Raw genomic sequence first — 16,825 nt, 5'->3', positions numbered from 1 at the left:
CATTTCTGTATTATTATTTATTTCACTAACTGCTTCTTTGCTATCACTTTTACCATCATATTTGTACATATCCTATTTGCTGACGTTGTTCTATTGTTGTTGTTGTTATTGTTATTGTTGTGTTTGCTGTTGTTGTTGTTGTCTCTCTGTCTTATCCCCCTCTTGTCCCCACAATTTCCCCGTCTGTCTTCTTTTTTTCCTCTTTCTGTCCCCTCCTGCTGCGGCCCGGCTGCACCAAATGATAATATAAATACATTTAATAAAGTTAAATACAAATAAGGCAACAAGAGAAGTATCCCACACTTCTCTTTTGTAAAGTAAATCTGAACAGCCGATATGGGCATCTACATCAACTATATCAGTGGTTCTCAAATGGGGGTACGCGTACCCCTGGGGGTACTTGAAGGTATGCCAAGGGGTACGTGAGATTTTTTTTAAATATTCTAAAAATAGCAACAATTCAAAAATCCTTTATAAATATATTTATTGAATAATACTTCAACAAAATATGAATGTAAGTTCATAAACTCAGGTTTCTCACTAAAATGTCGGTCAAAAAGAACCGTGGAAAGAAATGCAACAATGCAATATTCAGTGTTGGCAGCTAGATTTTTTTTGTGGACATGTTCCATAAATATCGATGTTAAAGATTTCTATTTTTGTGAAGAAATTTTTAGAATTAAGTTCATGAATCCAGATGGATCTCTATAACAATCCCCAAAGAGGGCACTTTAAGTTGATGATTTCTTCTGTTGTAGAAATCTTTATTTATAATTGAATCACTTGTTTATTTTTCAACAAGTTTTTAGTTATTTTTTATATCTTTTATTCCAAATAGTTCAAGAAAGACCACTACAAATGAGCAATAGTTTGCACTGTTATACAATTTAATAAGTCAGAAACTGATGACATAGTGCTGTATTTTACTTATTTATCTCTTTTTTTTTCAACCAAAAATGCTTTGCTCTGATTAGGGGGTACTTGAATTCAAAAAAATGTACACAGGGGGTACATCACTGAAAAAAGGTTGAGAACCACTGAACTATATGACTGGCCTGAGAAGCTGGACAGGACAACAAAAAGTGAAAAAAAAATGTTGTAAATATAAGCATATAAGTCACTATTTACTCAACCTAGATACTGTTCTCTATCAATGACTATGCAGTATATCTTACATATTGATGAAAATGAAAACATATATAGATCCGTTATTCCCAAAGAAACTAGCGTTCATAAATATCATCGTATATATCTGTAATAGTGTGACGTTGTTGCGCTATATTATGAACTAGACAGGGTGTTATATTTTATTTTGAAGTATCGCTTTTATTTTTGAAGAATCAGATGTCCGGAGCGGGAAAGTGTCTTCGCGGTTCTTTTGTACTTCCTCTTGCTTCCGACGTTTGAGTTGAAAGGTAATTGTCACTAATTGCTCCGTGTTTCTGTTTTAAATATTCATCCTAAACGTTCTTAAATACTTGAAAAGTTAACACAATAATGTTGTGGGTACTAGTGAGGTGTTGTATTGAGTGATTTTTTTCCAAAATGTTGCTAATTAAGACGTTGAGCGTCGAATGTGTAAATTGTTTGACGAATGACGCATGGTCTTTACGCCACACAGGAGCAGAAATCAGTCCGCCAGAACGCTGAGGCCTGTGGGTGTGTTTTGTGTTTCCAACACAGGTAGGTGGACTTGTCCATTATTATTTTTTTCTGATAAAATGTTTTTGTTCATGTAATTTATTATATTATTATTTTTATACGAATGAATGTTTGTGTTGCTTCCTCTTGTTTCGGACGTTTGAGCTGGAAGGAGCAGAAATTAGTCCGCCAGAAAGCTTAGACCTGTGGGTGGGTGGGTGTGTTTTGTGTTTCCAACACAGGTATGTGGACTTGTGCATTATTATTTTTTTCTGATAAAACGTTTTTGTTCATGTAATTTATTATATTATTATTTTTATACGGAGGTGGGTAGAGTAGCCAGAAATTGTACTCAAGTAAGAGTACTGTTACTTTAGAGATTTATTACTCAAGTAAAAGTAAGGAGTAGTCACCCAAATATTTACTTGAGTAAAAGTAAAAAGTATGTTGTAAAAAAACTACTCAAGTACTGAGTAACTGATGAGTAACATACACACACATATCATATATATATATATATATATATATATATATATATATATATATATATATATATATATATATATATATATATATATACACACACACACACACACATATATATATATATATATATATATATATATATATATATACACACACACACACACACACACACATATATATATATATATATATATATATATATATATATATATATATACATACATACATTGATATATACAGTATATAATTTATATTTTTTTTTTTTGCCGTTTTTGTTTACATGTTAATAGTGTTTTAATGAATATACATGCATGTTTAACACATATAGATTCCTTTCTTTCATGAAGACAAGAATATAAGTTGGTGTATTACCTGATTCTGATGACTTGCATTGATTGTAATCAGACAGTAGTGATGACAAACGTCCACGTTTTCAAATGGAGGAGAAAAAAAGTTCCTCCTTTCTGTCTAATACCACATGAAAGTGGTTGGTTTTTGGCATCTTATATGTCCAGCTTCCATATTCGTTTTTATACACTTTACAAGAAATACATTGGCGGCAAACTCCGTAGCTTGCTAGCTTGTTTGCGCTGGCTTTCGAAGACTCTTATTTTGAAAGCGCAGGCGCGATGGAGCGGCACTTTTATTGTGAAGACAGGAACTGTGCAGTCAGTCTTTAGGCTTTTGACGTGATGTACGGTTGAAATAAAAAATTGTCTTTTTTCCTTCACACTTTTGATTGATTGGTTGAAACTTGTATTAGTAGATTGCACAGTACAGTACATATTCCGTACAATTGACCACTAAATGGTAGCACCCCAATAAGTTTTTCAACTTGTTTAAGTCAGGTCATGTGACTCCTGGCTCTGTTTGATTGGTCCAACGTCACCAGTGACTGCATCTGATTGGTGGAACGGAGTGAACGTCACCAGTGACTGTATTTGTTGAAACGCAGGCACTATGACAGAACAAAACAAACAAAGCGTGCATTAACAGATCGATAAAAATTAGTAGCAAGTAGCGAGTTGAATGTAGATAAAAGTAGCGTTTCTTCTCTATAAATATACTCAAGTAAAAGTAAAAGTATGTTGCATTAAAACTACTCTTAGAAGTACAATTTATCCCAAAAGTTACTCAAGTAGATGTAACGGAGTAAATGTAGCGCGTTACTACCCACCTCTGTTTTTATACAAATGAATGTTTGTGTTACTTCCTCTTGTTTCGGACTTTTGAGCTGGAAGGAGCAGAAATTAGTCCGCCATTAAGCTTAGACCTGTGGGTGGGTTGGAGGTGGACTTTTGAGCTGGAAGGAGCACAAATTAGTCCCCCAGAAAGCTTAGACCTGTGGGTGGGTGTGTTTTGTGTTTCCAACACAGGTCACCAATAAATGGTGAAACGACGGCATGGGGAAGTGTCTTTTATTTATTTTTTTAAATTACACAACGCAGACTACGACTCACTACATATCTAATTTCTTTAAAACCAATGTCTTAGAAAAATATATCACTCTTGAATCTACACAGTAGTTAATACCATGATCAATGTTAATTAAAAACTAAATGTGGGATATAAATAATAATGGAAGTATAATTGTTTGTATATAGTATATCATTGGTGGAAAGGTTTAACATGTGTACAAGGATATTTCACATGCCTTTACTGTGTATATAATTGAACATTATTTATGTTGTGTACAATGTGTATTTATAATATGTTGTGAAAAGGAAATTTCATAATTTTTGGAAGCTCATCTTGTATTTGACATTGTTTATAGGGTTTGCATACCTGCCAACTACTCAGGTTTTCCCGTAATTAGTACGGTTTTCATCAACCTATGTTACGGTTGCAGTGATAAAAAATACGGTTTTTCATTAATTAAAAAAATTTTTTTTTTTTTTAATGTGCGCGGCTATTTATAGCACCGCTGCCAAGCACGAGGCACCTGTTGCCATTGTTTCCAAACGATTGAACGATCATGGAATCAGCCGGAGAAAAATCGCAAACGAGTCTTAAACCGAAAAGAAAACTGCAGTCATTCCGTGAAGAATATTCAAAAGCCTATCCGGGATTAATTATCCGTTCCAAAAAGGGTGAAAACTACGTGAATTGCACCTTGTGCAGACAAGATTTTTCGATCGGACACGGAGGAATTAGCGATGTAAAAGACCACGTTGGGACAAAAAAACACAAGTCTAATGCCGTTGCTAGCGATACAAGTGGAAAACGTTCAACGTTTTTCGTCGCCCAAACAGATTCTTTGGATGTGATAAATGCCAAAGTTTTATTTACGGAGGCAATAATTGAGCAAACAAAAAGGTAATGACACCAATGTTATCTATTGGAATTGTTTAGTACTGTTATACTGTTAAAAGTGTTTATACTATTTATGCTTTCAAGTCCAAGTTGAAGAAATCTTGTTAAATGTTGACAGTATAACTACCAAAATACAGAAGTATGTCCTTAATATTTTTGCAGTGCTATTTCTGTTGAAAAGTTAAAATGATTACATTAGAGATGTGATGTGCCACTTTTCAAGTGTCTGATGGCTTAAATTAATTTTCATGAATTTTTCATATTTTGAATTCTTTTGAAAGGCTTACAAAAAAACTACATTTGAATTGTAATTCCATGCTATTGACAGGACTATTAATTTTAATGAAGTTAGCTTACCATGTTTACAGTATGATAATTGTGATAGAAATGTGAATTTTAGGCACAGAATATTTTTTACAATTGAACAAGGCAGTAGATTATACAAGCTTGGACAGCAAGTTAATAATGACACCAATTTTTTTTTAATGGAATTGTTTAGTACTGTTTTACCATTTGTTTACTGTAAAAAGTATTTATACTTTCAATTAACAAATTAAAGTCTTGTGAAAGGTTGACAGGATAACTGGCATTAACTGTCAAAATAATTTCAAACTATTGAAGTTAGCTTACAGAATAAACATGTCAATCAACCCATATGATTTTTGCTGTAATATTTTTGTTTTGAAAAGTCACTGTGACTGATAGAAAAGTGATGGTTTTAGCAACATTTTAACCTGTCTGAATGCAATCAATCATTTTGCGTCGGGGGGCGAAGCCTTAACCCCCCACCAGGACTTTGTCCTGGACCTACTGGGGCCTGCGGCCCCTGGACCCTGGCTACTAGGTTTTTCTGATTTCAAAAGTTGGCAGGTATGGGTTAGGCGCAATAAGTGTTCAACTTCAGCCTAAACCCTTTCGGTCTGCAACATTTTTAATTTATGAATGTACAACTGTTTGTTTATGTAAAACTGTTTGTTTATTCTGTTGACCATTGACCGAAGAAATAATAAACTAACTAACTAATTATAACAGAAATGTTGTCAGGCACATATGAATAAAATGACATGAAAGTAGATGCCTTTTCCGCAAGTCTACTCTCGACGTTGTAATAGTATTATTAGTACTACTAGTAGTAAAAGTAATGTTTGTCATTGTAACTTTTATGATACAATTCCACTTTAAAAGACTATTCAAGTGCACTTTGAACCTTGCAAACTGGCTCGTGCAGAAATAACTTAATGAACAATATTACACATCCTACTAATTGTTTCTTATGATGGAAATAAAACAACACTAGAGACAATATGACTATTCCCATGCACTCCAAATGCTCTTATTATTCTACTTCTAAAGTGTTAATACTTAACATTAGAAACTGTTCTTTTTTTTTACACTTTCATTACTGGAAATGTAATATTGAATATGAATATATGATATGATTTGTTTGAGAGTCAAAGACGCTTCGATCCGTGTGTGCTCACTGGTCCAACATTTATTTAACAACTAAATCACTTTTATAAATATTACTAATTCAATAAACACAAAACATTCCCAACTAAATCACTTTTGTAAGTGTTCATAAAGAAAATATGGAACATGATATATTATATCTGACATACATTATGTTCTTAGTGATCAAACTTTTAATGAACACCAAAAATTCCTCTCCAAAGTGTTGCGGAGACATCAGTCCAAGCATTACAGAAGAAAACAACTTAATTTATGACACAAATGATATTGTCTTCTCTCTGCGTGTCTGCTTTAAACCAAGCGTACAGTAGAGGGCGCTCTAAGCCCGCACAACGGTGGTACTACGACTGTAGTTGGTTTAAAACTGGCATGATTGTGATCACATGGCCTACTATTCTCCTTATTGAGCTCCTATTAGTGTGCTTGATGATGTCATAGTAAAACTAAATGAAGATTAGATGTGTTCCAGCTCTGTGCTATCAAACACAAGAGTGTGTTCTCCAGGAAACATCGTGAGTCCTGGAGGACTCAAAAGAGTTTGTTAGGACTGCATTATTGTATCATATTCTGTTATTAATGCTCACAGATATCATTTATGTTGGAGGCAACATAACCGTGTCCTTCCAAACCTTCGCTTTCTCCTCACACACAACGCTATAGAAATAAAGACCTTGGTGCTGGCTTCTAAAGCACAGGTGTCAAACTCAAGGCCATCATTTAACGTGGCCAGTGAAAACCTGAAATTAAAATGCGTCTTTTCTCACTAAAAGTATTAAACTTTCCATTTTGAAAGAAAAATACATGTACTGCGTGCGATTTCATGTACTGAACTTGATCTAATATTGCTACAAATATTATATTATCATATATTCCCAACATTGTTTTGTTCAAATCTAAATACATACTTAAAGTTCTGCTTGATTGATGATTATCCATCAAATTGTACACCATTAAATTATTTTTACAGTAAAAAACTGGGAGCCCAGTCGGCAGAATTTCACTGTGAAAGAAAAAATAAACTTTGGTCAAGTATTTCCATTTCCATGTACCGTATTTTTCGGATTATAAATAGCTCCGGAGTATAAATCGCACCGGCCGAAAATGCATTATAAAGAAGGAAAAAAACATATACGTCGCACTAGAGCATAAGTTGCATTTTTTGGGGGAAATTTATTTGATAAAATCCAACACCAAGAATAGACATTTGAAAGGCCATTTAAAATAAATAAAGAATAGTGAACAACAGGCTGAATAAGTTGTACGTTATATGACACATAAATAACCAACTGAGAAGGTGCCTGGTATGTTAACGTAACATTATGGTAAGAGTCATTCAAATAACTATAACATATAGAACATGCTCTGCGATGAGGTGGCGACTTGTCCAGGGTGTACCCCGCCTTCCGCCCGATTGTAGCTGAGATAGGCTCCAGCGCCCCCCGCGACCCCAAAAGGGAATAAGCGGTAGAAAATGGATGGATGGATATAGAACATGCTATACGTTTACCAAACAATCTGTCACTCCTAATCGCTAAATCCCATGAAATCTTATACGTCTAGTCCAGTGGTTCTTAACCTTGTTGGAGGTACCGAACCCCACCAATTTCATATGCGCATTCACCAAACCCTTAAAATAAAATGTTTTTTTCAAATTCAAGACAAAGTTATATGTTTTTGGTAACATGGGGAACATATTCTAAGTAACAAATACTTAATTTAGAGTTATTTGGACACTAGAGGAACATATTCTAAGTAACAAAGACTTCATTTAGAGTTTTTTGGACACTAGGGGAACATATTCTAAGTAACAAAGACTTCATTTAGAGTTTTTTGGACACTAGGGGATAGAGATGCGCGGTTTGCGGGCACAACCGCGGAGTCCGCGGATTATCCGCGGATCGGGCGGATGAAATTAAAAAAAATTAGATTTTAAATAGATTCAGGCGGGTGGCAGTTAAACCAATTCGGAAATATATATACATAGTTAAATGTTACCCACATACGAAAAACGAGCAGGCACCTGCTGCATATGCCACAACAGAAGAAAAAAAGATGGACACTTTTACGGAGCGGAGAAGGGACGCCTCGCCGGGGTCCGGGACCGAGACCCCTTCCCCCGAGAGGGCCCCACCGGGAGCCGTAGCTGAGGAGATCCGCGAGAAGGGCCCGACGCACGTCCAGGGTCACCACCGCGCCCACCGCACGACACCCCGCCTCGTCCGCCTTCGCCGCGGCCAGCGTCACGCGCAGCAGGTAAGCAGCTTACCTGCCCGCCACCCCCGTGGCCGGGGGCTCGTAACAGGGGTCACTCCGCGCGCTCCGCCCGCGCAGCTTACCTGCCCGCCACTCCTGTTGCCGGGGGCGCGTAACAGGGGTCACTCCGCGCGCAGTGCGCTCACGAAAGGGGTGGGGCTCACCCTGGTTGATATAGACAGCAGGACGGTGGCCATGGAAGTTGGAACCCGCTAAGGAGTGTGTAACAACCCACCTGCCGAATCAACTAGCCCTGAAAATGGATGGCGCTGGAGCGTCGGGCCCATACCCGGCCGTCGCCGGCAGCGAGACGCGCTTGGAGATGCGCTCAGCGCGGCTCCCATATGATTGCGCACTGGTGTGCGTCTGGGTCGTGACAGCGTGGCACGCGAATGTCTGTGCTGCATTGGATCAGTCTCCTTTCTTTAACAGGCAAAAGCTTTATAACCTCACTAATGCCTTGCATCGTCTATATTAGATATATAACAACGGGCGGGTGCGGTTCTGATCAAATGTTACATCGGATGGTTGACGACTTTCTGATGCGGTTGCGGATTAAATAATTGCCTATCCGCGCATCTCTACTAGGGGAACATATTCTAAGTAACAAAGACTTAATTTAGAGTTTATTGGACACTAGGGGAACATATTCTAAGTAACAAAGACTTAATTTAGAGTTTTTGGACACTAGGAGAACATATTCTTAGTAACAAAGACTAAATTTAGAGTTATTTGGACACTAGGAGAACATATTCTAAGGAACAAAAAACGAATAAGGCATTAATAAGTACTTAATAATGACTAGTTAAGAGCCAATATGTTACTAATTTGCATGTTAATAAGCAACTAATTAATGGTGAATATGTTCCACATACTAAAGTGTTACCATGTTTTTTTACTGGTGCACAAAATGAACCGTGCATGAACATCACCTTGTTCAAAGAACAAAACCAACACAGTACATAAACTCACAACAAATTACACACCTGCAAATCAGTCAGCTGTTGCTGTATCCATAATACGCCGATAGGGAGAAGTTTGTATTTACACGATGAGTTGGGTTTGTTTTGACCTGCGCCGAACCCCTGAGCCCGACTCACCGAACCCCTAGGGTTCGATTGAACCCAGGTTAAGAACCACTGGTCTAGTCTCTTACGTGAATGAGCTAAATAATAATATTTGATATTTTACGGTAATGTGTTGATAATTTCACACATAAATCGCTCCATGAGGTCAGGATGGAGCTTAGGTCTTTTGAGCAGAGGATGAATAACCGCTTTCATGAATGCTAGAGGAACAGTGCCAGAGGAAAGTGATAAGTTTATAATGTGTGTTGGATGCCTTGTGCCAAAAAGACGCACAGCAGAGCATCAATTGGTGTTAGTGGAATGTGAGTTCACACAAACAACTTATGTCCTTTACTAGCCTCTGTGGGAGCAATCAGTGCAATTATGATTGTGATTTTTACTACTTTTGTTTTAGGAATGTGGCTGTTGACACAAATAGTGGCCTCTGTGGAAGCAATCAGAGCATGCAGAGCTGAGCTGCAGCTTTGCTCCGTCAATTAAGTGGCAAGTTTGGAACGACTCCAGCAGCGTACTTGCTAGCATAATCCATGTAGCCTTGTTAGCATAACTGTACTTGCTAGCATAATCCATGTAGCCTTGTTAGCATAGCTGTACTTGCTACCATAATCGATGTAGCGTTGTTAGCATAGCTGTACTTGCTAGCATAATCCATGTAGCGTTGTTAGCATAACTGTACTTGCTAGCATAATCCATGTAGCCTTGTTAGCATAGCTGTACTTGCTAGCATAATCGATGTAGCGTTGTTAGCATAGCTGTACTTGCTAGCATAATCCATGTAGCGTTGTTAGCATAACTGTACTTGCTAGCATAATCCATATAGCGTTGTTAGCATAACTGTACTTGCTAGCATAATCCATGTAGCGTTGTTAGGATAACTGTACTTGCTAGCATAATCCATGTAGCGTTGTTAGCATAACTGTACTTGCTAGCATGATCCATGTAGCGTTGTTAGCATAGCTGTACTTGCTAGCATAATCCATGTAGCGTTGTTAGCATAACTGTACTTGCTAGCATAATCCATGTAGCGTTGTTATCATAACTGTACTTGCTAGCATAATCCATGTAGCATTGTTAGCATAGCTGTACTTGCTAGCATAATCCATGTAGCATTGTTAGCATAGCTGTACTTGCTAGCATAATCCATATAGCGTTGTTAGCATAACTGTACTTGCTAGCATAATCGATGTAGCGTTGTTAGCATAGCTGTACTTGCTAGCATAATCCATGTAGCGTTGTTAGCATAACTACTTGCTAGCATAATCCATGTAGCGTTGTTACCATAGCTGTACTTGCTAGCATAATCAATGTAGCATTGTTATAATGACTGTACTTGCTAGCATAATCCATGTAGCGTTGTTAGCATAACTGTACTTGCTAGCATAATCCATGTAGCATTGTTAGCATAGCTGTACTTGCTAGCATAATCCATGTAGCATTGTTAGCATAGCTGTACTTGCTAGCATAATCCATATAGCGTTGTTAGCATAACTGTACTTGCTAGCATAATCGATGTAGCGTTGTTAGCATAGCTGTACTTGCTAGCATAATCCATGTAGCGTTGTTAGCATAACTACTTGCTAGCATAATCCATGTAGCGTTGTTACCATAGCTGTACTTGCTAGCATAATCAATGTAGCATTGTTATAATGACTGTACTTGCTAGCATAATCCATGTAGCGTTGTTAGCATAACTGTACTTGCTAGCATAATCCATGTGGTAAAAAAAAAGAATAACTGTACTTGCTAGCATAATCCATGTAGCGTTGTTAGCATAACTGTACTTGCTAGCATAATACATGTAGCATTGTTAGCATAACTGCTTGCTAGCATAATCCACGTAGCGTTGTTAGTATAACTGTACTTGCTAGCACAATCCATGAATATGAGAAAAGTCGGACATGTTGGAAGAACATGAAAAGAGTCGGACATGTTGGAGGAACGTCAGAAGAGTCGGACATGTTGGAGGAACGTCAGAAGAGTCGGACATGTTGGAGGATCGTCAGAAGAGTCGGATATGTTGGAGGATCGTCAGAAAAGTCGGACATGTTAGAGGAACATCATAAAAGTCGGACATTTTGGACAAATGTGACAAGAGTCTGAGGTGTTGGGGAAATGTCAGAAGAGTCTGACATGTTGGAGGAACGTCAGAAGAGTCGGACATTTTGGAGGAATGTCATAAGAGGCTGACATGTTGGAGGAACGTGAGAAGAGTCGGACATTTTGGAAGACAGTGAGAAAAGTCGGACATGTTGGAAGAACGTGAAAAGAGTCGGACATGTTGGAGGAACATGAGAAGAGTCGGACTTGTTAAGGAACGTCAGAAAAGTTGGACATGTTGGAAGAACATGAGAAGAATCGGACATGTAGGAGGAACGTGAGAAACCTCTTGGCACAGTGCCCTGAAAATGAGAAAGGGATGAGAAAACATCATCATGTTCCTTTGTGGAGTGGCGGGGGCGGCGGCGCTTCCTTTTCTGCTGATTGTTGTGCCGTCATCCTCTTAGACGGCCGTGAAGATCAAGATGGCCGTGCTCAGATTAGGAGAGCGTGCACCGAGGAGATGGAGGCGCGTGACAACGCCGAAGAGCGTGACCCGACTTTTTGCGTGTCTTGAGCTTCAAAGCTTTCACGCCACGCAATGCTGGTGGTAACCATGACAACCAAGCCTGATTAAGTATTATACCATAGTCATTTAGGCCAAATCAGTAAGCCTGATATGATCTGCTGTGATCAAATGTACTCTGGTGCAACACTTCTACACACGAACACACACACACACCTCTGACATCTCCGAGTGACATAAAGCTTTTATCAGGATGCTGACCTGGCGGCCATGTTGGAAGAAGACTTGTCCAGGTGAAGAGTAAAGGCACAGGTGAGCTTTCTATTGTGTAATATCCATCCATCCATTTTCTACTGCTTGTCCTTTTTGGGTTCGCAGGGAGTGCCATTTTTTATTAAATTACACAATATATAATATCTGTTATTATATTACACAATATATAACATTTGTTATTATATTACACAATATATAATAAACACTATAATGCCAAACGTATTTGGCCACCCATCCAAATGATGAGAATCAGGTGACCTAATGAGAATCACTAATCACTTGGCCCGGCCACAGGTGTATAAAATCAAGCACTTAGGCATGGAGACTGTTTCTACAAACATTTGTGAAAGAAGTGGCCACTCTCAGTGATTTCCAGCATGGAACTGTCATAGGATGCCACCTGTGCAACAAATCCAGTCGTGAAATTTCCTCCCTCCTAAATATTCCAAAGTCAACTGTCGGCTTTATTATAAGAAAAGTGAAGAGTTTGGGAACAACAGCAACTCAGCCACCAAGTGGTAGGCCACGTAAACTGACAGAGAGGAGTCAGCAGATGCTGAAGCGCATAGTGCTACAGAGCTCCAAACTTCATGTGACCTTCCTATTAGCCCACGTACAGTACACAGAGAGCTATATGGAATGGGTTTCCATGGCCGAGCAGCTGCATCTAAGCCATACATCACCAAGTCCAATGCAAAACGTGGGATGCAGTGGTGTAAAGCACGTCACCACTGAACTCTAGAGCAGTGGAGACACCTTCTCTGGAGTGATGAATCACACTTTTCCATCTGGCAATCTGATATCTGGGTTTGGGGGCTGCAAGGAGAACACTACATTTCGGACTGCATTGTGCCGAGTGTAAAATTTAGTGGAGGAGGAATTATGGTGTGGGGTTGTTTTTCGGAGTTGGGCTTGGCCCCTTAGTTCCAGTGAAAGGAACTTTGAATGTTCCAGGATTCCAAAACATTTTGGACAATTCCATTCTCCCAACCTTGTGGGAACAGTTTGGAACAGTCCCCTTCCTCTTCCAACATGACTGTGCACCAGTGCACAAAGCAAGGTCCATAAAGACATGGATAACAGAGTCTGGTGTGGATGAACTTGACTGGCCTGCACAGAGTCCTGACCTGAATCCGAACAGAGACTGAGAGCCAGGCCTTCCTGACCAACATCAGTGTGTGACGTTATCAATGCGCTTTTGGAAGAATGGTGGAAAATTCCTATAAACACACTCCACAACCTTGTGGACAGCCTTCCCAGAAGAGTTGAAGCTACAATAGCAGCAAAAGGTGGACCCACATCATATTGAACCCTATGGGTTAGGAATGGGATGGCACTTCAAGTTCATATGCGAGTCAAGGCAGGTGGCCAAATACTTTTGGCAATATAGTGTATGTTATCATGATACATAATATATAAAAGCTGTTAGTATATTACACAATATAAAATATTGACCTTGTGTTGAATGATAAATGTGAGCTTTGGTGGCGTTATGACGTCTGTGTTGAATCTTACAAGTGAGTTTGATGGCGTTATGACATCTGTGTTGAATCTTATCTATGACACACGTTAGTACACACACACACGTGAATTGGATTGCACACACATTGATATACAGACACACATTAGTAAACACAAGGGATAAGCGGTAGAAAGTGGTAGAAAATGGATGGATGGATGCTAATTGGATTACACACACAGATTGATATACAGACACACACTAGTAAAACACGTGAATTGGATTACATTTTTTGATATACAGACACACACATTAGTACACACACACATAAATTGGATTAAACACAGATTGATATACAGACACACACATTAGTACACACACACACATGAATTGGATTACATTTTTTGGTATACAGACACACAGTACACGCACACAGGTGAATTGGATTACACACACATGTTGATATACAGACATACACATTAATACACACATGAGAATTGGATTAAACACGCAAATTGATATACAAACACATTAGTACACACACGTGAATTGAATTACACTCACACACAGATTGATATACCGACACACATTAGTACACACACACATGTGAATTGGTTTACACACACATATTGATATACAGACACACACATTAGTAAACACACACGCGCAAATTGGATTACACACACAGATTGATATACAGACACACACATTAGTACACACACGTGAATTGGATTACACACGCACACATTGATATACAGACACACACATTAGTAAACACAAGGGATAAGCGGTAGAAAATGGATGGATGGATGCTAATTATATTACACACAGATTGATATACAGACACACACATTGATACACAGACACGTGAATTGGATTACATTTTTTGATATACAGTTACACTTTACACAGGTGAATTGGATTACACACATATTGATATACAGACACACACATTAGTAAACACACACGCGCAAATTGGATTACACACACAGATTGATATACAGACACACACATTAGTACACACACACACACACACGTGAATTGGATTACACACGCACACATTGATATACAGACACACATTAGTAAACACAAGGGATAAGCGGTAGAAAATGGATGGATGGATGCTAATTATATTACACACAGATTGATATACAGACACACATTGGTACACACACACGTGAATTGGATTAAATTTTTTGATATACAGTTACACAGTACACACAGGTGAATTGGATTACACACATATTGATATACAGACACACACATAAGTACACGCACACAGGTGAATTGGATTACACACATTGATTTACAAATGCACACATTAGTACACACACGTAAATTGGATTACACGTAAATTGATATACAAACACACACATTAGTACACACACGTGAATTGGATTACACACACACAGATTGATATGCCGACACATTAGCACACACGTGAATTGGGTTACACACACATATTGATATACAGACACACACAGTAAACACATGTGAATTGGATTACACACACATTGATATACAGACACACACAGTAAACACATGTGAATTGGATTACACACACAGATTGGGATACACATTTACAAATTATTTTGCTCCAATAATATTTCCATGCCAGTTGAATGTAAACAAAGACAGTATGATAACAAGATGTTGACAAAACAAGACCAACAACTTTTGTGTGTGTGTGTGTGTGTGTGTGTGTGATACACACAGTGATGAGCTTCAATCAGCGTGTTACATTATTTCCTGAGTGTCCTTCTAAGAAGAACTTAGAAGAGTGGACCCTCATGGCTGCACCGTCTGATTGTTTTGGAGACTTCCTCCATCTCCTCTTCTTCCATGCAGGTACTCTTTCATCCATCTTTCTATCATCTGCTGCTATCTCTCTCACTAGCATGCAACATCTGCCATGGACGACCCGCACATGACATCCTCCTAGCCAGCTTCTAATGGGCCTTGAACGTCTACTACAGTGGACACTACATTAGGTACATGGATGTCTACTACAGTTGACACTTTATTAGGTACACGTGAACGTCTACTACAGTGGACAGTACATTAGGTACATGGATGTCTACTACAGTTGACACTATATCAGGTACATGAACAAGAAAGTTTGATCATATTACGCCTATACTGGCTCACCTGCACTGGCTTCCTGTGCACTTAAGATGTGACTTTAAGGTTTTACTACTTACGTATAAAATACTACACGGTCTAGCTCCATCCTATCTTGCTGATTGCATTGTACCATATGTCCCGGCAAGAAATCTGCGTTCAAAGAACTCCGGCTTATTAGTGATTCCTAGAGCTCAAAAAAAGTCTGCGGGCTATAGAGCGTTTTCTATTGGGGCTCCAGTACTATGGAATGTTCTAGCAGTAACAGTTAGAGATGCTACCTCAGTAGAAGCATTTAAGTCCCATCTTAAAACTCATTTGTATACTCTAGCTTTTAAATAGACTCCCTTTTTTAGACCAGTTGATCTGCCGTTTCTTTTCTTTTCTCCTCTGACCCCTCTCCCTTGTGGAGGGGGAGTTACATGGCTGTCCAGAGTCGGGACCCGAGGTGGACCGCTCGCCTCTGCATGGGTTGGGGACATCTTTGCGCTGCTGACCCGTCTCCGCTCGGGATGGTCTCCTGCTGGCCCCACTATGGACTGGATTCTCACTATTATGTTAGATCCACTATGGACTGGACTTTCACAATATTACTCGACATCCATTGCTTTCGGTCTCCCCTGGGGGGGGTCACCCACATATGCGGTCCTCTCCAAGGTTTCTCATAGTCATTCACATCGACGTCCCACTGGGGTGAGTTTTTCCTTGCCCTTATGTGGGCTCTGTACCAAGGATGTCGTTGTGGCTTGTGCAGCCCTTTGAGACACTAGTGATTTAGGGCTATATAAATAAACATTAATTGATTGATTGATACTAGAGTGGACACTTTATTAGATACACTTTGAACGTCTACTACAGTGGACACTACATTAGGTGCATGAACAATTACCCTTGTGGATCAATAAAGTTAGTTTAAGTCTAACGTCTACTACAGTGGACACTATATTAGGTACATGAACTTCGACGAAATGTGGACATTTCGTTAGGTACATGTGAACGTCTACTACAGTGGACATTTCATTAGGTACATGTGAACGTCTACTACAGTGGACATTTCATTAGGTACATGTGAACGTCTACTACAGTGGACATTTCATTAGGTACATGTGAACGTCTACTACAGTGGACATTTCATTAGGTACATGTGAACGTCTACTG

The 16,825-nt window shown here is 38.8% G+C and overlaps 1 long non-coding RNA gene across 2 annotated transcripts in view; it reads left to right on the top strand.

The window, feature by feature from the left end:
• The first annotated feature begins 1,365 nt into the window (after positions 1-1,365).
• LOC140679465 (uncharacterized) overlaps positions 1,366-16,825 on the top strand; it is a 34,268-nt gene continuing 18,808 nt past the window's right edge. For both annotated transcript variants that reach the window (XR_012050885.1, XR_012050884.1), the window contains exons 1-4: positions 1,366-1,415; positions 1,622-1,683; positions 12,067-12,126; positions 15,444-15,537. This is a non-coding gene — a long non-coding RNA (uncharacterized lncRNA). The remainder of the gene's footprint in view (positions 1,416-1,621; positions 1,684-12,066; positions 12,127-15,443; positions 15,538-16,825) is intronic.

This window comes from Nerophis lumbriciformis, linkage group LG16 (genome assembly GCF_033978685.3).
Source record: "Nerophis lumbriciformis linkage group LG16, RoL_Nlum_v2.1, whole genome shotgun sequence".
Lineage (NCBI taxonomy): Eukaryota > Metazoa > Chordata > Actinopteri > Syngnathiformes > Syngnathidae > Nerophis > Nerophis lumbriciformis.
This window is presented reverse-complemented; position numbering and strand designations above follow the sequence as displayed.